At 34.5% G+C, this 21,111-nt stretch overlaps 3 long non-coding RNA genes across 3 annotated transcripts; 2 read left to right on the top strand and 1 right to left on the bottom strand.

The window, feature by feature from the left end:
- Positions 1 to 411: 411 nt before the first annotated feature.
- LOC123690466 lies at positions 412 to 1,637 on the bottom strand. Its single transcript, XR_006751092.1, has 2 exons — positions 1,185 to 1,637; positions 412 to 580 (listed from the first exon to the last, which is right to left on the bottom strand). It is a non-coding gene; the product is annotated as an uncharacterized LOC123690466 (long non-coding RNA).
- Positions 1,638 to 17,756: 16,119 nt separating this feature from the next.
- Positions 17,757 to 18,960, top strand: LOC123690489. Its single transcript, XR_006751111.1, has 3 exons — positions 17,757 to 18,148; positions 18,432 to 18,617; positions 18,921 to 18,960. It is a non-coding gene; the product is annotated as an uncharacterized LOC123690489 (long non-coding RNA).
- A 66-nt stretch (positions 18,961 to 19,026) lies between these two features.
- LOC123690505 lies at positions 19,027 to 20,134 on the top strand. The gene is made up of 2 exons (XR_006751125.1): positions 19,027 to 19,163; positions 19,515 to 20,134. It is a non-coding gene; the product is annotated as an uncharacterized LOC123690505 (long non-coding RNA).
- The last annotated feature ends 977 nt before the right edge of the window (positions 20,135 to 21,111 follow it).

Here is a 21,111-nt window from a genome sequence, read left to right as displayed (position 1 = left end):
TGCAGTCTTCAGTTTCAGCAAGAGCATTAAATATTAAACGATCTTTTGTTGGTATTTCATCAGACAAATCATTATCAGTTGAATCACATGGCTCCAGCATTTGTTTTTGTGTGTGCAAAGGACTTTTTGCACGCTTAAACATCCTTGAATGACGTCTTTCACACTAATGCTCAACTTGTTCATTTAATATTTCTTTTTTTGACGTTCATAAGTGTACATTGTTACCTACATGAATAAATAAATTTTGAATTTGAATTTGTTCTTTCAAATTATGTTTCTCCAAAGATGTGATAACTTCATATGGGACTGGATATTTCTCATAAATCTTTTTTATTTTTTGAACAGGATTTTTTAAATTCCTACAACATTCCAAATGTTCAGCCACATTGTTCCATTTTGGTAGATTTGCTATTTTCTTCAGGCCACCCACGTGCTGCACTAGGTTGTATAAGTGTGGTAAGTCAACTTCCAAGCCGCTAAATGGTGGTGGTCGCTTGTATGGCACTTTCTGCTATGCTAAGAGGGCTTTGAAAGCGCTTAGCTCTTTTGTAGCTGGCCCATATCATTTTATTTAATACATCTGTATTGACAAAGGATTGTGAAATTAATATTTTTACTATTATTATTTCATTAGATAAGTGTGATTAAATTGTTGCTTGCTAAAAATTTACATTGGCTAGGCACAGCTGACAAAAGCACACTAGTTACTTTTAAATAGCTAATTATAATATCCATAGTATAAATAGCAATACTGATTTTAAATCACTATCTCTTGGTCACCTAAAAATTTAAAAATCTAATATAGCTTTTAAAATAGATTTTGATAATATTTATATTTAATGTAAGTTGTACTTGTTATTGGTATTTCAATGTAATTGAACAACCAAATTTATCGTGACCTTATTAAGAATCAAAACATCTAAGAAAAGGTAAGTTATTTTCTATATTCCTATGAATTACTATTAACGAAGATAAGGAAATATTGTTATTGTACAAAAATAGTTTAAATATTTCTTCTGTAAAAATTATTAAGTAAAATACTGTTTTCATGTGAAAAGAAAAAGAATGGCTGCCCACAACACAGGGAATCCTAGTGTGGGGGCCAGTGCACTTGACTTGTATCTAAATATTCCTGTATATTGTGTCTAATAGTTTTTTTTTTATCTTTCTTACTTTCTTCTTACCTGCTAAAGTAGCTACGTTCTGGCGCAACTTCGCATTAGGAAATTGGTTTGTTTGTAGGCGCTAAAGGACCACTACTGGCTGAATATGCTTATGTATCTGTCAAATTGTAAAAAACACTACTTCACCCTTATTACAGTGCCCAGATCAGTTTTTCTTAATACAAACATTGTTTAGTCGTTAGTTGTCAGTCATTTCTCACCCTGAATATTTTGAGCCATGAATTTAACTTTAATATTGCAATAATAATGACTTTTATAGAAACTACAGTCTGTGTTATATTTACCTTGAAGGAGTCACAACTAAAATCAAATTACTTAACATCCTAGCTAACCTTGCTGGGGCCAACTTCAAATAAAGCAGTAAACATTGACTAAAAGCAACCTAGTTTTTGTTATAAGCTTTATATTTTGATTGTTAATTTACTATGTTTTGTTTGCTGCTTACTGTTATCATTTAAGAGGGAAAATAAAAAAAAAATAATGTATTTTATAACAAAATTAAAATGAGTTAGAGTGAAATGTGCAAAGCCTACATCAATTAATTGCTTAACTTTGTGCTTTAAAGTTGTGAAAACACTATTTATACGCTTAATTTAAAGTATAAGAAAATAATTTACCATTAAAAGCAATTAGTCTGACCAGGAGATTGGATGGTTTTTCACACGACATAGTTTACGGTCTGGATGAGGCCTGGTTTCTGTGGGAGTCTCCAATTGTGGAGTTTGGCACTTCAAATTATGTGTACATGCTCCAGCAGAAAATTTTCTTTGAGCTTCAAAATTCTGACTATTAAAACGTATAAAATATTTAGGTAATTAACAAAACTCAACATCAAAAATATGGATGCTTCTAATATTACTTTAAAAAATAATGTATAAACTTAAAATTCTGGAAAAGATTAATAGGTATTATTATAGGTTAGTACTACACTTTAGCCGACGTTTTGTTTTTGGTAAACGTTGAATTCTTAAATGGTTTAAAATTATTTAATAAGTAAATTTTTGTAACTACATCTATTTTATGCGGTTTTAAACATATACAAATTTTGGGAATTAAAGCAAAACTTTACATCTATTTAGATACCACGTTGTTTAAACCATCACAATCTCCAACTTTTTCAGTGAATATTTAAAAACTCACCCCAAGTTGTAACTTGTAGGTTGTAGCTCGCAGGGCTGCCAGATCAAGAAAGAAAGAATTATCGACGGCGCGTACGCCAACTACTTTTTTATTTTTTATTAGCCGGATACAAAGTCTATTGGCACTTTTAAAAAAAGGTATAACAAAATATCTTACAAAAATAATTATACTAACTTAAAATTATATACAATAAAATTATATAAAACAATGGTGAACTATAAGCCAGTCTCGTCGGTTGCTTTTACCCTGGAATCGTCGAATATGTACCAATCACTATTGTCTTTTCCTAACGTATAATAGTGGCCAACATTCATGGTGGTGCCGGCGTGAATTACAGCAGCGAACAAATTATACGAGTTATTATCCGTCTGGCTGCACAGAGTTGGCAATTTAACAGATGTATTGTACATCACAGAGTGCATTAATTTCGTCTGAACTCGAAGTTTTGCATCGTATCTGAAAATTTAGTAAGTTTACGTTAGGCTTTTAGGAATGTTGAGTCTGTACGAAAAGTGCAGCCGTGCCTATTATTAAATAATATCTTTATGTTATAATACAAATTTGTCACTAGTTTTTCAGTATAGGAACCACATGACCAGGGCTCTTTCAACCCAAGGTTCCCTTTCTTGGGCTTGCCGGATCCCGTCGGCATTCTTCATCGTATTAGATTGAATAAACGTTAAATTTAAAGTCGAAAAAAATGCCATTCTCTTCCACTAAACCCCTAAATACGCGGTATCTAAAATTATTTAGACTTTGTAAACTGAACAAAATTTTATTTCCTTACGAAGTGTTGATAATACTTTACTGTATAACTCGAATTTCAAAAAGGAGTCTCCGGAAGTAGTACATTTTAATTCATAATACCGCACACCTAGATAAAGAGTAGCATAAGTCAAAATACCTCTTTTTTCAGGAACAGCAAAAAACGTTTTACTAATTTCTGATTGACCTATTTACAAAATTCTTGTATTATCTTGTACATTTTTTTATTATGCTATTTATTTTCTCCATTTCTTGGACTTAAATACAGATAATCACTGTTTTATTCAGTTTTTTCGTGTTATATTAGTAATCGTGACTCAATAATTGTTAAATATTTTTATCAACTCAAATTAATCACATATTTGTGAAACATTTTAAATTAATGTACTCTTCATCTGTATATTTTTTCATAATCTTTTCAGGAAGAGTAGTGTATCTCAAAAGTTTTTTTATTAATTGACCATTATTAATAAAGTAAAACATTATTTTTGGTTTACACACATATTTATTTTATATTAATGCACAGCACAGAGGACAAGCAAATAAAGGTTTTCAAAAACACAGCACTTTTTGAGGAACAAAGTAGACTTTTTCTTATAATTTAGTTAGTAACATCTCTATAATCAGTATTATAAGTCTATAAACTACAGACAACATTGTCCCTAAGTATATTTTTTAAAGCAAAAACACAGCCTTTCATGGCTATTTCAGAAATGACCTCGTCACAAAACAAGTAGCTTATCAAATTAACAGGCATAACAATGGAGGTACTAGGTACCAACAAGGATACTTGCCCTTTAGGCAATTGCATCACGGCTTCCGTACAACTACCTATTTCCTTTTCTTGTCGGCTTCTTTTTCTAGTCTAGACAACTCTTTCTCTTTCAAATGTTGGTCATAAGCCTCACGCATTTTTTGTGTTTCTTCTCCGTTAGCATTTTTGAATGTTTAGCAAAGGTCACATGCATCTTTTTTCGAAATGTGAAAAGAAATATTTAAGTGTGCATTAAAAATGTGGTTAAACGTTGATGACGAAGCAAATGGTAATTGGTCATTTTCGCGTAGATCTTTGTAGTCTCGGTAAAGATCTGCAATTGACTTTTCGCTTGGAATGAACTCTCTCGTTGTTTGTGCTCGAAGGTAATGAGATTCTATTCTGGAGATGGACTTGATGAAAGCCACCTCACTTTCTTTTATTTCATTATCTATGGTGGAGTGTTTCTCGTGTTTACCCCTCTGGTCATCTTCTATGAAACCGCCTCCTTGTCGTTTTGAAAGAGCTGTCCTAATGTACTTATTAGTCAGTTATGTTAAGGGTAGCTTTGAAAAAAGTCTTGCAGACTCTAATACGAATCATAAACTTGAAAGAAAAATGCAGAATTGAGTGACCTTAAATTTTGGGTATTGCTGTATCTGTATTTAGGCTTTATCTCTTATGCCTTACAATGAACTCTTGAAGATCTCCTAGACCCCAAAATTTGTCGAACTAGGATTTGGCTTATATATCACTTATTTGAGATTTGCATTTCAATTTGTACTTATCTTGGCATGGAGGCTGGACCGTTCTTGCAGGGAACTTACGTAAGTCTTGCCGGTATTTCGACGAGTTTTCTCAACATTTGTTGCTCAACTAGCAGGGTTTCTTGTCCTTTTCCTTCCCTCTTGAAGGCTTTTAGGATCAGGAGACTGGTTAATAATCAGTGGAGAGATGGAAACTTCAGCAAGTGGATTTTCTATTAAGAGATTGACAGGATTCGGCATGGTAAAGTGGAGGTGTGAAGGTGAGGTGGGTTGAAAAGCGGATCCGCATCCGAATCCTTTAATTCACTAACCTCGCGGTTAATCGGTGAAATATAGTACGATGGTTTCACCTGTGTGCTTGTTGATGGTGATGCTAATGTTGCTGGGTTCTTTTGTAACTCCATGGAGCCATTTTCCGATATTATTTGTTCTATCTCCTCGAAGAAGGTGTTGTTGAGTTCTCTGGGAGCGCCATCTCCGCATTGCTGCCTTCAGGGTCTTTAGTAGTAGCCTCCATCGCCTTCTGTAAAAGTAAAAGGCCACGGCCCTTCATAATCTTTAGTAAAAACTACAATGTTAATAAAATTCACGAATACTATACTAACTCAAAAATGTTTATAGGTTGAAGTATTTTATTAAAGAATTAATATTTTTTCAAATCTAATTCTAAATACAAACGCAACTCTAAATAATGCCTTTAGCAAAAGAAACATAGCATTTATGGTTTTAGAATAAGAGTCAATTTAACCCTTAGCACCACACGCTACTTCTGGCCACGCAACTACACACGTGGGGGAGCGTGGTCCCAAACAGAAAAATTATATATCAGTGCAATTTTTGTCACAAGACCAGTTTCTTTTTAACGAAATAAATAAAATGCACTTACTTAATATTATAACAGTATCTATTTATAAATTTAAACAAAAAAATAGACATTTCTAGTGTCATACAAAACAACTTACAAAAACTATTAAAAATTTTAAGAGGTAACTTTAGGAAGAAGTTGTGACTTAAAATTAGGGAAAAAATATAAATTGAGTCTTTTTATGTAGTTACTCTAATCTTATTAATTACAAAACAAGCATTTAAATCTTTAAAAATACTCAAACGTCTAAAATCACAAGAACATGAACATAGTACCTAGCAAATATCAAAAATCAGTCAAGTTGAGGAACATTTTTTTTCAGTCTCCATATTTTCTATGAAAATAAAAATAATAGCCTAATTAATGTTTTTTCTGACATTCGACAAGCCTCTAGCATCTTCTCTTGCAGATTTGAATATGCCTGTTAGAAACATCAACCCAATAAATGCCAAAATTTCGTCTCTATTGACATGGTAAGTGTAGGCTGAGTCAGATGTATGATTTTCTGAATAATTTGTGATTCTTTCATTCGTATGTTCTAAAATCAAATCAATCATATCTTGAGTAAATAGACAAGACCATGCTTCCAATGGAGGAGACATTTCATTCTTGGCTTGTGCAGGGCCTCTCAGACCAGGCAAATGAACAATAATGTTATGAGCTGGCACCCGAGTGATCACCGATCGTGACGGTGGTACTGTTTACCATTTATATCTGTTTTTGCCATAATAAGCATTGCTGTTTTGGCGTTGTTCATAGTTGTCACTTGAGTCTTCGTTTTCAGAGATACTTTCCGCTTCTTCTTCACTTTCGGTATCGTGATCACTGATTTCAGACTACGCGTCACTCAAAGCCGATGATGGTTTCGGAAAATGTCCTCATTCTCATTTTCATCTAAGTCTAACTCATTTAAGAGATTTTCTATCTGCTGGAGATTCAAACTTTTATCCATATTGCGCAACTAACCTTAAAAGAGGCAAATAAATAAGAAAATGAAACTAAAAATATACTAACGTAATTACATTCGTGGGGGACTAGGCCCATCGACTCATACCTCTTAAACTAAGAACAGTAGCCAGGTGCGCATCAACTCCCCGCGAGACCTTGGGCGGCACTGAGAATACCCGAAAACTCAAGCGCATCGGGTTTAAAATACTAAAAATATTTGCTACAATCGGTGCGGTGGGGGACCTAGGTCCCCCGCGTGTGGTGTTAAGGGTTAAATTTAACCAGCAATAACATACTAACTCAAATAGTGTAAATAATTTCACAAACACTAAACTATATCTAATTAGTAAAATAAAAAATACTTACTTTTGTAAACAATACCAGGGTAAGTGGAAATAATTTGAAGCACGCCCAAGAAACAAAACTGTTCAATCACGAATATCAACTGAACTCAAAATAATTTACGCTTCATTACTTAGTTAACCACAAATAGAAAACTAAGTCGAAATAATTTAGTATTTGGGAGTATTGACAGCATCTTTCCCTACAGCTGACATGTTGTAATTGGTGATGCGTTACTGTTGTTGGTGAGGGGTGTACGTGGTGCAAGTCAGAAAGACTGACTTACAGCGCTATCAACATTTTATTAATGGAGATTAGTAAACAGGTGTCTTTGAAGTTAGTGTAATTCTCAACGCAGATTCCGATAGGCGCGAAAACTTGATTTTGGATTATTTCGAGTTGTGCGACCCTTTATCTAGGTGTGCGATATGTAAAAAAAATAAATTGAAATGTTATGCATACCTATTCGACTCTACAAATAGAAAAATACACTGAGAAATCGCGCGACTCGCAGTTCTTTAAGTTAACTCGTTAACTCGTTGTTTTTGATGATATAAACGATATTGACTGACTAAGAAATATTTTATATCTCCGGCAATGTAACCTGAGACTTTAAGACATCTATGACACAGGGAAGCTTTAACACTCCACATACCACATATTCGTTAACGATTATGTGGTATGTGGTATGTGGAATTTATATTTTATTTATTAATAAATAAAATCGTAAACCCCATAGAGCTACCCGCGATCGCCCGAGGCTGTACCGGTCCTTCCGTCCCACCGTGATAGTAATAATATATTGTCTAGTAAGCATTCACTTTATTTGATGACTGTCTGTCTGGCTTAGGACGGCTTCAGACTTTCTTAAAAATTGAACCAATATAATAGTGAAACAATGTTATCAATCAAATAGTTTTTAAGTTGATTTGTAATTTTCTTTCTTCTCCATATAAAGAATGAAGATAAATTATTCGTATACAATCATTATTTTTAAATTAAAATTTAAGAAATTCCAAATACAATAACGTATCAGAATTGATTCAAAAATAACATATCACTGAAACTGTATACCAAAACTTACTTTCAAAATTATTATCAATATTTTTGGGGTAGATTCTATGATGACACATTTCTCGGCATCCCGCATAATATTACAATCTTGGCACTGGTACTGATTCTCTCCTGTTAATATTTCATTAGAGAAATAAAAGTCGATCAGCCCTTGAATAGTGTACTGGTTGCCACCGGATTCCTCTGGGAACGCCAATTGTATATCGCGGCAAACATCTCTAGAGCGTGAAGAAGAGCCACAATGTATGCACGTTATACGGGTGAGGAATACTCCAGCAAATACATTGTTAATGAACGAATTATTAAAACGCCGCCGTTTGGTATTATTGACAGTATTGACATCGACGTTAGAGTGCCGTTTTAGATTTTTATTTTATTTTATTTTTATTTATTTGGTGCACAAAACACATTATAATCTTTACAAAAATAAACTTAAAACTAATAGTTATGAACAGGATTCTAATGTAAAACCATGTGCACACTGCAAAATTAATGTTACATCAATAAAAGGCTCATAACTAACAAAGGTAACATAGTAAAAAAAAAACAATAATAATAATAATAATAAGTTCCTCGACACCAATATAACGTAACGTTAACCAGGACCACAAGGGTCAGCACTTAACCTACGATGGAGGATGTCTTTAACGACACTAATGAATTTATTGATGTTGCGACAGAATATGTCCACAAGTAAGTGGTTGCTCTTTGCCATCTCGTTATATTGACGAGCCATCCTGGTCAAAGGGTTGTAAAAAGAGATGTTATTCTTATAAGTTTGAAGGGAAAATAAATTGACTTCGTTAGCTCTACGGGCACTAAATCTAATGTTAAGGCTAATGTGAGCTAGTAGTTCGGGAGAGTCTATAATGGAGTGGGTGATTTTGTAAAGGTAAACTAAGTCGAAGACTATGCGTCTGGATTCTAATGGTTGAACTTTAAATTTCAGGAGTCTATCGCAATAATTTAAGTTAGACCGGCCAGGTTTTATACGATAACATAAAATTCTGAGAAATTTCCTCTGAATTCGTTCAATATCGTCAATGTGCACCCTATAATTCGGCGACCATATAGGACTACCGTATTCTAATATACTTCTTACGAGGCTGAAGTATAAGTACAAGGTGCTACGAGGATTTTTAAAACCTTTTGTGGATCTAAGAATAAAACCCAGTAGATGGTTTGCTTTAGACGTGATGTGACTATAGTGGGCACGGAATGAAAGCTTGTCATCGAACAGGATACCTAGGTCTTTTGCAACATCTGATCTGTTAACTAATTGACCATCTATGACGTAGTTCCATACGATTTTGTTTCGTTTATTAGTAAACGATATGACAAAACACTTGTCTATATTTAAATACATGTAGTTCGTCTTGCACCATTGTGATACGGTATTGATATCACGCTGTAATGTTAAGCAGTCATCTAAATTAGTAATAGAAGTAAATATTTTTAAGTCATCTGCATATAAGAGACAATTGCAGGACAGTTGTTGAATAAGGTCATTAATAAAAACTACGAAGAATAATGGCCCTAAGTGGGAACCCTGAGGTACTCCCGATGTAACTGCGATAGGTGCAGAGATGAAGCCCTTTAACGCAACCAACTGAGTTCTAGAGTCTAGGTATGAGCAGATCCATCTATATAAACTGCCGTGGATACCATGTGACGCTAACTTATGACAGAGCAGATGGTGATTTACTTTGTCAAAAGCCTTAGAGAAGTCAGTGTAAACAGAGTCAACTTGGCCACCTGTGGCAAACACTTGACAGAGATAGTTTTTGTATTCCAGAAGGTTAGTGACCGTAGACCTGTTTCTAACAAAACCATGTTGCTTGTCTGAAAGAACAGGCTTAAAATGACTGAACAGATGAGTATACATCACTGACTCAAATAATTTAGCAGCGCAAGATAAAATACTTATCGGTCTATAGTTTTTACAATTGGACTTATCACCACTTTTATAAATAGGTATTATGTGGGCAGTTTTCCAGCGCTTAGGAAACACACCACTAGTTAACGATTTATTAAAGAGAACACATAATGGAATGGACAACTCCTTTCCGCAACTTTTTATGAAAATAGGAGGCAGAAGGTCAGGACCCGCCCCTTTGTTAATATCCAAACTATCTATTTTACGTTTGATATCTGTTACCGTAATAGAAAAGCCAGATAATATATTAAAATACGTGTTATTTACAGCACCAGATTGGTCAGTGTATATAGTTTTATTAGTTTTATCGTCAAAAACTGACCCAAAGTATCGCGAAAAAAGGTCACATATCCCCTGACCGTCTGTCTCAGAAGTATTTTCAAGTGTCATGGTGTGAGGCACTGAAATATGGCCTTTACGATTATTCACAAATCTCCAAAATGATTTAATGTCCTTGACCAACGAGTCCTCGATGGATGCGATATACTTGTCGTAACAAATCTTGGTAAGAAATTTGCATCTCTCCCTCAGCAAAGAGAAAACGTCGTAATCGCGGGGATTCCCAAACCTCTTAAACCGTTTATGATATAAGTTTTTTTCTTTATTACATTTAATTAAGGATTTGCTGTACCAGACTGGATAAGATGAGAATTTGCTACAACAACTTGGTGTATTTCTTGATATTATTTCAAATAAAAGCTCATAAAAAGCTTCGGTGCACTCATCAATACAAGGGGACGATAAGATTTCGGACCAGTTCACAGACTGGAGTTCAGATTTAATGTTTTCAAAATTACATTTAGCAAAATTAAGCCGTTTAATGTTAGCGCGTTGAAGCCCTTTAGAAATCTGAATCGGAGAAAGAGTAATCAAAATTGCGGGATGATTTTTATCTAACAAACTTAATGCAAGTGTTTCATTGACACTTATACAATCTATATTAGAAAGCACCAAATCCAACAAGCGAGCGTTTGCATTTGTGATAAAGCTGATTTAATATTATTTAAATTAAATGCTGTTTTAGATTACACAGTGACATTAATTCATTTAGTAGAAGGAGCTTCTTACTCGGGTTAGGGGAAATTGACAGAGAGGGATTAATCGAATCAGAGTAATCAGGTGTGTTAAAATCACCAATTAATAAGAAATTATCCAAAGGGAAACGATTAAGAAGTAAATTTTGGCAATGGCTATAAAAGAGTTCAAGCTTGTTAATTCTAATATCAGGAGGCAAATAGCAAACACATAAATTTATGCGAGAAGTGTCACGTGCTTCAGGAATAAGAGTAACCCAGACATCCTCCATATCACTATCCCACGATGCTTGACGGATGACCTGGTATTTTTTATGGACGGCGAGTAAAACTCCACCTCCCTCGGTTTTAGCACTGGAGGAATCCGCACGATCTCGTCTGAAGAGATTGTAACGGGCGTCAACAACTTCGCCATCGAAAACACTCATATTTAAGTTCGTTTCCGTCAAGCATATAATATCGAAGTTAGAATTTAACAGATTTAAAGAAAATTGAGTTAACTTGCTACGAATTCTGTTTACATTTTGATAAAATATATTAATCATTGTGGAAATAACGTGTGATTCAGTATATAAAAACAAAAATTGATCAAGTAACTTACTAAGCAATGATAAACAAACAAATTAGTAGTAGTAATAACAATTAAGACAATTTAGTGAAGGAATCATGACTTTTAATTAGAATGGCCGGGCTTGATTCATCCTTACGAACATAAATTTGGCCATATCGCACCCAAACAAACCTGTAGTTCTTGTCAGTAGAAAATTTACGTGCCGCATGGTGTAACTCTTTAGCTTCAGGAGACAAATGTTCAGACAAGTATATCCTGCTCGACGACGAGCCGCCAATACCAATATCGGTAGTAGATAGTTTGGTGTCAGGGTGGGACTTATTGAAGCGAGTCAACGCAGACAAGAGTGTATCACGCTGACGCTGCGTTGAGAGGGTAACTAGTATGTTTCGCGGCCTTTTGGAGTTTGAGTCCATCTTAGCTACACGACGACATGCTTTAACATCACTCTCAGATACCACAACATTTAAACACTCACAGAGTTTTTTGAATAACTCCATCAGATTCTCAGTCTTGCTTTCGGGTACCTCGTGAATCTCGAGGTTTAAGTCACGTGAAATCTTTTCAACTGTAAATAAACGACTCTGGAGTTTTGATAACGTGTTTTGAGATTTCGTAAGTTCAGTCTCGAGTACCCTGATTCGATTGTCTTTGTCTGCAATATTTGACTTCAAATCATTTTGTTCTAAGATGATAAAATCCGTTGTCGTCGTGAAGTCAGCCTTTACCAACTCAACAGCTCGGCTGACCTCGTCGGTCACCATGTCCTTCAAGTCCTTTCTAAGCGCGGACCGTAGATTTAGCATAAACGATGAGTCAGGGGACAGTTTCAAGTCTATAAGTTTGCTAATACTGTCCAACGTAACCGGCTGCTTAGAAAAGTCAGCGCCTGCAGAAGTTTTCGTAGCAAAATCACACTCCGGCTCTTTACACGTCGTTATATATGAGGAGGCGCTTGGTGATTGGTTATTGCGACCCCGCCGGACAGGAGTATTATCGTCATTGTTTTTACGCCGAGTTACATTCTGACACAGAGGACAATTAAGTGATGCCAATTGCTCAGCACTGAGCTGCTTAGTCGACCCGGCAGCAACATCAAGGCATTCATAACAAAACTTGCGTTTGCAATTATTACACTTTAAAAAATGATCGACATTTAATGCGTTATTACAGCCATGGCACTTCATAGCTTGATTAGATTCACTATTATTCACTTCACTGATTTTACGTATTCTGTATTACTTCAAATTTGACTTATAAAAGCTAACACTATTGTTAAAAATTGAATAATCATATAGATTGCACGGACCAGCTGAAAATAAAAAATCTTTATAATATAGCCTGGAGCTTTCTTGATAAGCGTCTTTAAAATTGTGCGTTTCGTTATATGTGTATTTAACAATGTGAGACAACCGATAAGCATTATACAATGTGTGTATATAAACTTTAAATTAGTGTGTCTGAATAAAAAAAAAATAGATGTGCAAAAAAATAAGACATAAGTTAAGTAGATTACTTTAATTCAATTATAAAATTAGATGAAGTAAATTCTTTATTTTACATATCATAAATTATAAAAACTTGAAATCATAACTTCTTACTACACTAATTTAAAGTTTAAACTTTGTGGCGGCGCTGGTTGCTGATTATATTATTTATATCTATTGCAATTTAAAGTGGACTGTAATTTTCTAAATATGGTTGCTCAATATTTGGGTCTTATATTGGAGAAAGAAAGAAAGGACACGGCACAGTACCTTCAACCTTCTCGGCTTCCTTTCTTATGGCTGGATGTGGCTTCTTGCTGCTGGATTTGAGCTTCTTCCACTAACTTTATCACAGACACCGAAAAAGTATGTAACGATATATATATCACAAAAAAATTATTACAATAAACAGTAAAAGATAAATAATTAATAAGTTTAAATGAAACGATGCGAGCGTGCGGAGACCGAAACAAATATCAACACAATGCGAGGCGACCAAATTAATACTACCCGCTGCTCAATTTCCCTTTTTTTAAATGTCGACGCATTATTATGCGTCACCTACAGCCCGTTCCGGTACTAGTGCCGTCATAGGGAAGGACATTAAGGATGGATATATTGAGCAACCATTAAGATAAAAAAAAGCGAATTTGGCGCAACCACTTTGTATAATGCTTACTATCTCATATTCTCCCATGTAAAATCTGTCTGTCTGTTGCTTTTTCGTTTATCGACTTCCAGCTAATTAACATATAAAAACTTTAATAATGATTGTAGTTTTTATTAGAAGTATCTCTCATTATGTCGAAACCATCATTTTTGAAGGTTTCACTTCTACCAAGAGTGAATTGCACACATGATTTTTAAATTATTAATTAATATTTTTTATTACTATAAACCTCTTTTATTTATTTTAACGAAGGTTAACGTTAGAATAACGTTCAAATGAAATATAAAATGAATTTCGTTAAAAAATAACGCTGTTACAAATACAATCCAAAGAGTGTAAAAAAAAGCATTCTTGAGCATTAAATATACACACCCGTGTTGCTGGTTTGTGACGATGTGCATGGCTTTTCGGATACTTTTGGCTCGTTACTGCAATTTAAATAATAAACATATTAAAATTTTAAACTGCCCGATAGTACACGAATTAAATGTTGATAATCTATCTCCGTACAAGCGCTGCTTATAGGGATGATGATGACGCCTTCTTTTACATATCAATTAGTTTGGAGAGTAGACTGTTGATAGAAAATGGCGAGCTGAGTTGTTCGAAGGTATATATGATATCGAGACGAGATTGTAGACCCAAATTCCCTGGGCGTCTGGAGCGTGTGGGTCATAATCGGGCGTTAAAGGAAGCTTACCTAAGTCCAAGCGGTCATAGACCAGTAGGTTGGCCTAGGTACTGCTCAGGACAGACTGGAGGAGCTGCAGCAGCTGAAAGCCGGCAATTGGCGCAGGCCAACACATTTTTTTGGTTGCAGACCCAGCGGAGTGAGTGAGTGAGTGAGTGTGAGTTTGTAGGGTTCATTGGTAATTTCAAAAGAAAAATATACATAAAACAAGGCATACTTAAGCCTAGCTCAAAGGGGTTTATTAAATAATAATGACAGAATTTAAAACGTCCGAAGTTAAATGTCGTTTATTAAGTAAACAAAATAAATCAGTGGTGCTACAACCTCCTTAGGTCTGGGTTGAAATTTCTGAATCTATTTCATGATCATTTTTCAATCTAATAGGCAAGTAGCCTCCTGTGCCTGACATACGCCGTCGAATTTTGGGTCTAAGACATGTCGGTTTCCTCACGATGTTTTTCTTCACCGTTCGAGCGAATGTTAATTGCGCACATGGAAAAAAAGTCCATTGGTGCACAGCCGGGGATCGAACCTACCGCCAGTCAGGGATGAGAGTCGCACGTTGAAGCTACTAGGCCAAAACTGCCCTTTATTAAGTTTTGTATAAATTTCCATGAGTTTTGGTGGTTTCAAAGACGGGACAACACGAACTATACCACCAAAAGGAAATAAAAAAATAAAAAAAAAAACACTATACAACATCATGTGAGACGATTAAAACGTCACCATATTCTAGAACTAGAAGGCCAGCAGAAGTCTCTAGGTGGCAGAAGAGTCGCTTCCAATGGGAACTCCACATACCAGCACCACAGATTAGATTCTCTCATAGCCTTTTTAGGGCTGATTACAAATTCGCTCAGAAGAAAAAAAATAATGATTACTCTTAAGGCTTTTAGTTGTGTAATTTTTTTTTTCAATTTATCCCTAATGGGAAAGGCAAAGGACCAAAGGACGTTAGTCCATACAGCCAGGTCTTATTTTTGGTAATAATTGGAAAATTTTGGTAGTTTTAAAGGCCGAAGCCACGTCTTCATTGTTCTTCATCGTAAGGCCGAAGCCATGTCTTGTCTTATTTTTGTCATGTCTTATTAATCTCGATCTTATGAGCCTAAATCACTTTTTCGACGTTTTGAATTGGTCGAAGTCAAATCCATAAGCAATAATAATAGAATCCAAGTAAAAATTATTAAATTTTCAGGTGCTTGTTTCAAATCCGATCTTAAGATAAGATAAATCCAAAAATATGTCCATTCAAACCAATTAGTCAATCCTAGGAGTACAATCCTTTTAAATTTCTTGAACCGTATTAGAAATAAATTCATAAATAGTATCATATATATCATGGTTCATAAGCAAGTCTTGAATACAGCGCGGAATATTTTCAGGTCTTATGTGATAGTTTAACAGATTAGATGACAAACATAGGCGTTGGATATGGAATTCAGAGCATTCGAAGAATATGTGGTCTAAAGTTTGATCGACGTCTGAATTGCAATACGAACAGGAGGGAGACATAATAATGCGCATGCGGTGTAAATGTGAATTAAATCTGCAATGTCCGAATCTAAGGCGGCATAGTGTTGTATAAAATCTTCTGCTTTTGTAATTGCTGGATTTACAAAACCATGGCATTTCAATATCTTGGTTGATTGCAGCATACCAAGTGCCTTTTCTCGCTAAACTTTCTTGCCAAAGATCTTTCCAATCCTGATTAAGTTTTGACTTTAGAAGTGGTAGTAAATCTGTGTACGGAATGGCAACATTGTCAGCAGCGCTGCCGCTGTCACTGTCGACAATCGCACGTGCAAGGAAATCCACATGCTCGTTGCCTGCGAGTTGCGACTCCTATAATTATGCGAGGGCGTCCATAAGAATTCCACACTGTAATTTCTTTTAAATAGCATATACAATAAGGATCTTATTTCGGTGATAATATAGTTTGACTTGGCACTGAATTGATGATTTTGCAGAGCTTTTAGAACACTCATGCTGTCTGTGATGATTAACCAATATCTTTCCGAACGATCTTCAATGAATCTTAATGCAGAAACAATAGCAAGAGCTTCTGCAGAAAATATGCTCAAATTTTCATTAAGTTTAGTACCTCGTCCAAACTTCAAACTTGGTATATAGAATGCCATTGAAACCTTATACTCCTTTTTTGAGCCATCTGTGTAACTGTGTTTATAATTGGGATATTGAGATATAACATTATAGATTTCGTGTCGATCTCTCAGTTTATTGTCTATAACTATGCTGATGTTATGCATAATACTTTCATAGCTCTTAGTTTAGCAAACCCAGTTATCTGATTTAAAGATGTTGTGCTGATTGACCAAATTTAACAAGAAGGGGAGCTCATGCAAAAGAAAGGGATAGTTGCTTGATAGAGGGGAATTCATATGCAAACTATTGTTCAGATGAGTAAGTTTGTTAATAAGGGAGTGATTATTAATAGAAAGTAATTTTAGCAAAAATCTCCTTTTTAGATATTGAAACCTTAAGTATAGTGGAGGAGTGTTGCATTCAACTTGGAGTGAATTTATGGGAGTTGTTCTCATTAATAATAATAATAATAATAATAATTTATTCATTGCACGAATATGGTACAAAATATCAAGGTGGTACAATTGTCAGTCGTTCGCATATTCTGCCACACACAGTGGCGCGCAAATTTATCTTAGTTTAGATTTTACATTATTAGTCAGATTCATATCAATTAAGTCAATTATCATACATAATTAAATTTATATAAATTACCATGTCTCACACAATTATCGTTTATTGAGTAGTACGTTTTTTCTAAAAGTAATGCACTAAGTCGCTTTTTAAAGATTCTTGTCGGAAGATCTTTAAGTTCTTTCGGTAATCTATTGTAAATTTTAATTGCCATACAGAAGGCGTTTTTCCGAAATAATTCCAAATTTATTTTTGGCACAGCCAATTTCTCCCCATGTCTTCTACTTACTACATTCGATTTAAAAATATGTATATTTCTGTGTACGAACAGGGACATTTCTAATATATAAATACATGGAAGAGATAACACTTTGAGTCTCTTAAATAGAGGCACGCAACTATCAATGCAATTTGCTCCACAAATTGCTCTAATACATTTTTTTTGGGGCTTAAATACCCTATTCACTTCGACTGAATTTCCCCAAATTATAATTCTATATCTAATTATAGATGCAATATATGCATGATAAGCAGCTAATACCGCAGCATGGTTAACAGTTTCCCTTAGTCGTTAACACAAAAACAAAACGGTCTATTTTGTTCTGTAATTTTCCAATATGTGATTTCCAATTACAAAATGTATCTATCGTTATACCTAAAAATACACACTCGTTCATTATGTCCAGTTTATTGTGTTTATATTGTACGTCTATTAGTGTTTTAGAGTTATATGTCTGAAAATGAATTATGTTAGTTTTGGTCATGTTTATTTGTAGGTTATTTGAATTCATCCAGTTGATGGCGTCGTCTAGAGATTTAATTAAGTTGTTTTTTAAATCTTGGTCATTGCCCCAGTGATAAGTCGAAGACTATGATTTTGAATGACATCCAATTTGTGAAGCAGTTGGTTATTTGAAGCAAAACAAAAGAAACTGTATTCAAAGTGGCTACGAACAAGAGATTTTTATAGAGTTAAAAGAATTTTAGGATCAGAGCCCCAGTATGTTCCAGCAAGAGACCTCAAAATATTCAGTGCCTTTGTAGCTCTGTCAGTTACACAATCAACATATTTACCCCAGGATACATTGTTAAGAAACAACACACCCAAGAACTTAGCTTCTGTTACAGCTGGGAGTTCTGTACTCTCATAATATAATTTGACCTGAAAAGGCCTTCCTTTATTGAATACTAATACTTTGGATTTCTCTATACTTATGTCTAAGGCAAGATAATTAAAATAGGTATGTAAATTTTTTAAACTAGAATTTAATATGGAAGCTATATTCTTAGAGTTGGCATCAGAGTAATATACCACTAAATCATCTGCAAATTGTAAGTTAGTTACTTTGGGACCTAAAATTAAGTTAAGTTTGTGAATATACAGTGTAAAGATTAAAGGACTTAAAATACTGCCTTGGCAGGTGCCTTTATAGGAGAAACGTGGGCCTATAAGCCTGTTATGATATTTAATATAAACTTTTCTACCATGTAAGAACTCAAATATCCATTGCACAACCTTTACAGGCAGACCAATGGAAACAAGCTCTGAAGACAGAATATGATGATTTACGTTATTGAAAGCCCCTACTACATCAAAAAATACACTGGCCAAAACATTATTGGATTTGAATGCTTGAAAGATGTCCAAATGTAAATGGGCAATACTCTCTCTAGAAGATCTGCCCTTTCTAAACCCAAATTGATTAGAAGGTAATATTTTATTTAATTGTATGAAATGTTCTAATCTTTGTTTCAATAGTTGTTCAAATATTTTCCCCACACAAGAAGTCAAAGCAATAGGTCTATATGAATTAAAATGAAATTTCTCTTTATTAGGTTTTAATATGGGCACTAAACAATCAATCTTCCGTCAATCTATCGTCTGGGATCAAAGTTTGTTCCCAAAGACGATTAAAAACTTTTAAAAGTACTGATTTGGATTGAATCGATAAGTGCTTTAGCATTGTATATGGAATACCATCTAAGCCTCAAGTTAAGTTGTGTCTCTTCTAGATGATATTGCTGACATTAATTCGGCAAATGAAAATGGTTCGAAACACAGACGAAGTTGAGTAAGTTTTGTTAAATTTACGCATATATATAGTGACCAAATAATTGAAATAGGTGTAGTTCTGCTAAAGGATTCACATAATTTGTTCCAACTTAATCTTCTTTCAGATCTAATTATGTATTTCTTCTTAGCTTGAAGCTTTTTAAAGTTTACATAATTCTCTTCAGTTGGGTCATCTTTGAATTGTAAGTATGCATTTTTACTATCTGTGAGAGCTTTAGAACAATTTGAATTCCACCATGGAAGTGGATTTCTTTTTGTTTTTGTGTTTGGTTTTAAACGAGAATTATTATGACCAGATGAAGAGAAAGGAAGAGATTCCGATAGAGCCCTGTTTAAGCATTTAATAAGAGTGTTGTATGTTAAAGTAGGATCTTGAGTATTTAAGGATAAATTATGAAATAACAAATCAACTTCAGTGGAATATAGATCCCAATCAACTAATTTTAAATTACAAGAAGAAGGGAGAGGATTACTATCAGGTATATCTATAGAATAAGAATTATTACAACTGAGTAGAATTTTTGTTATTACAGGGAGGTGATAGCTGCCTAATGGATCGTCGAAGACCATCCAGTCACCTTGTAAAGAGATGGAAGGAGAGACTATGTTTAAATCCAAGACATTAGGTCTCTATATGTGAGAGCCGACTGTAGTAACATGACCATCATTTAGTAGGACTAAATTGTTTTTATGAATGACATCTAAAATGTCTTTGCCCCTGCAATCAGAGGTTTGGCTGCCCCAAACTATATTATGACAGTTAAAATCCCCCGCCAAGAAAATTGGTTCAATTAAATTGGCTTTTAATTAAATTATTCAGTTTATTGGTGAAAAAGGAGGGCTGCAATTACCTGGGCTGTAAAGGCTTACAATAGTTAATTCCTTGCAATTTGAATATTTAATTCTAATAGCTATATTTTGAAGAGAATTATCATAAACAGTATTTACATTAGAGTAAGAGATAGATCTATGTACAAGTATGGCTACACCATTGTGAGAGTTTCCTGAGTGTAGTCTTACTATATCGAAATTATGCAATTTAAATTTATGATGAGATTTAAGCCAAGTCTCGCAAAGAATGGCCACATGAATATTGTTATCAAAAAGAAAATGGTTGAAAATATGTTGATTGTGCAATATACTCTGAGCATTCCACTGTACTATATTTAAAGTATCCATTAGGATATAATTAAAGATTGTTTACTATTCTGCTTTTTGAAAGAATCTTTTAAAACATCGTTTTATGGTTTCAGAGCAAATTTTGGATTCATTGGTCCTGTTGAGGGTGACTTTAACAAGTGATTAAAAAAAAAAATTTTTTTTATTGTTTCTCAAATTTTTAACATCATTAAATGAGTATGAGACAACCCCCGTAAGTAGTCAAGAGACACTTGTGTTGGGGTTGGCTCGCTACTTCCCTTAACTAAACAAACTTTAACTAAATCTAAATTAACTTAATCTATGAATGTGTGAATGTGTGTGTATGTGTGCATGTCTGTGCTGTGTGTGAGCGAGTGTGCACGCTGTCAAGTTCATAATACGGTCCGTCTCAAACTAGCGAATTCGCACCAAAATGTGCTCAGTTTCCTCGTATGTTAGAGTTCTCAGCCACCCTGCTACAACCTTTTTACAATCATACAAAACTCTATGATGAAGTCGGAGTTTAGAGTTCAATTGGTTGTAAATATATGCAGACTGACTCACGTACTGACGGCTGGCAAAATTTGAATGGACCATTACGGAGCGGGCCACATTACCACTCCGTCTTCTATCCTGGCTAGCAGAATTAAAAGGAACACATTTATGCAGATATAAGGTGACATTTAAAAGATATAATTGCCTTACCGATAACAATCCACTTGATCTGTACAAGTTAACTGTGGGATATCAATATGGTTTAAAATACATCACTTTTATTAGAGACCGCTGCGCTCTTTCCAGCTCAAGAAGTTTAGTTTTTGTGGCACCACCCCATACTGGTATGCAATACGTAATTACTGATTGAGCTAATGCAACGTAAACATTACTCAGTATCACAGGAGACATCACATGGCGTAGCGTCTTGAAAATCCATATCAATTTCCTGACTCGTGATATAATAGTAGAAATGTGTGAGTGCCATGATAGACA

The sequence above is a fragment of the Pieris rapae genome, chromosome W (genome assembly GCF_905147795.1).
Source record: "Pieris rapae chromosome W, ilPieRapa1.1, whole genome shotgun sequence".
Taxonomy (NCBI): Eukaryota; Metazoa; Arthropoda; class Insecta; order Lepidoptera; family Pieridae; genus Pieris; species Pieris rapae.
This window is presented reverse-complemented; position numbering and strand designations above follow the sequence as displayed.